Consider the following 2498-nt stretch of genomic DNA (forward strand, 5'->3'; position numbering starts at 1 on the left):
TTGTGCCTCCACACCGCTCCAACGGAGACGTACTTCCCCTCAAAAGGAAGGAACTTTGGTAACACATCCTCATCTTCACCGGCTCCACTCTTGGTTATCTCGCACCGTTACTTGCGCAAGCTTTTTAGTGTTACTTCCCGTGCTTGCTTGTGTGCTTGTTGTTGTTGCATCATATAGGTTGCTCACTTAGTTGCACAACTAGACAACCTACTTTGATGCAAACTTTAATTTGGTAAAGAAAAGCTAAAAATTGTTAGTTGCCTATTCACCCCCCCCCCTCTAGTCAACCATATCGATCCTTTCACCTGGTAAAATAAACGGACAAGCAACCATCACATCCCTTCGTATTTTTTGCATTTCATCTCTCTGCATTTACTTCCTCCGGTTCATCTCGCACACTCGATCCCTAGCTACTACTCCTAGGGCTAGTTCTTTTGGCGGCTTCCCCAGCTTTTCTCATAAGACTAGTCACATTGGAGAGTTACATTAAGGCCCCTCACTCATAATTTGGGCTTCTAAACTACTACTACTTGTAGTACCTCCATTCTAGTTTATTCCTCACCATTGTAATTTGTGCTAAAATTTGACCAAAGATAACATTTCATTAGTTAAATTTATGATCAAAATTTGACACAGATTACAATGGGGACCAATAAACCAGGACGGATGTAGTAGTTATGGGATTACTAATCTAGAAGCCTAAAAGAATTGGCCCCTGGTACTCCTACTAGTAGTAGTACTCAAGTTGGAATTTCAATTTCACGGCACAACTTGTTAGGCAAAAATTTCGATACAGGGTGTAGGAAGCGGTTTGGGAATTTGCATGCCTTTCCGACCAGTGAGATACTCCGTACAAAGTATGACAGAGAAATAACCACAGAGAAGGAAGCTAAGAGTAAACAATCAAACGAGCATTTTTGCATTTAATTTGCATTGAATCGTTTCACAAGCTTGACTAGTGTTATTTTTCTACTTTTATAAAAACCACATCGTAATGTTAAAACGTGCATTTGCACGTACATAAGTAATAGTAGTACTCCCTCCGTCTAGGTGTATAAGTCTTCCATCATTCTTGGTCACGGTGCACAACCAAAGATGACTTATTGACCTGGACGGAGGGAGTAGCACAGTCTGCAAGCATATATAGAGAGAGACGTGTAGTGCGATAGTATATAGTAAAGTTTGTGCTATATGCACGTACTTGCAAAATGCGTACGAATACACAAGGTTTCCAAACTTTCCCTTTTACATACTTAATTAAGGACACTAATAATTCCTGAACGTTCAGGATTTATTATTTGCGTCCCAAAACTAATGAGATCGCCTTACGAAACAAAAATTATACTCCTACTAAAAGCCATGGCGCTCGCAGGAGCGCTTGCGGCGCGCCACGGGTGCCCTGGTGTGCGGTCGTTTCCCAGCGCGTCGACAAAACGCCTCTTCCTCACCCTCGTAACTCGCGAGGTGTTGATTGGCGGCTTGCCAGCGGGCGAGCGCGATCTCACCGATGTGGTGATCCGGCGCCAACAGGTACTCATCCTTGTTGGAAGCGTGCACCCAGTCCACGTACCGTCAAGCGTAGATGAGGCGCTTGGGCCCGACTACACTCAGGGCTTCGGCACGGGCATCCTCCGCCACCCTCACGGCCCTCGCACGAGCCTTCTGCCAAAGAGCCAATTGCCTGACTCTCTGGGATGCGACATAGGCCTATCAGGCAGCTTGTTCCGCGGTGCGCTTCTCTTCCTCGGCCTTCTTCTCTGCCTCTATTTTGGCGCGCTCTGCAGGAGGCAAAGCCTCCCACAAGGCGACATCTATTTCTTTCCAAAGCTCCTCAAGGCTGGCGGGGGCTCGGCGGGCGGTGCGGCGTTCTCCTCGTAGCGGGGAGCCGACGCGTCCTCCGACGCGCGTGCTTGCAAGATTGGGAACGCCAACACGTTGACCTCGACGCATCGCAGCAAGGAGCGGAACACCGACGCATCCTCCTCGACTAGTGGCGACGAGGGACAAAACAGCGACGCGTCGTGTCGCGGCGAGGAGCGGAACGCCGACGCGTCCTCCTCGACCCGCGCGGTGCAGCGAGGGCGCCTAGGGCTTGGGAGGGGCGATGCCATGGTGGTCGACGTGAGAGGGAGGGGGAGGAGATAGCGATGTTGTGGGAGGCTCAGTATTTATAGCGAGCAATGGCACACCTACGTAAGATATGGACTGAGCTGCACTGACTTAACTGCAGGTCCAATTTCATCACTTACATGTGGGCCAGACCCCTGTTGGGCCCATATGTCAGTGACCCAATGCACCTGCAGTTAAGTAACAGCTACGTGGGCATATTTTGTTGGAGTAAATTATGGGGGAGGGAAGGGGTGGAAATATTGCTGGTCACAACGGATTGGACGAGCGCGGGGGGAGGAGAGTCATGCATGCAGATTTTTTTTCCACACAGGATGGAGTGGTGGGACCTCCGGAGGGAGAAGGAGAGTCTGGCAGGCATATTATTTCCA

Source organism: Triticum aestivum, chromosome 6A, assembly GCF_018294505.1.
Source record: "Triticum aestivum cultivar Chinese Spring chromosome 6A, IWGSC CS RefSeq v2.1, whole genome shotgun sequence".
NCBI lineage: Eukaryota > Viridiplantae > Streptophyta > Magnoliopsida > Poales > Poaceae > Triticum > Triticum aestivum.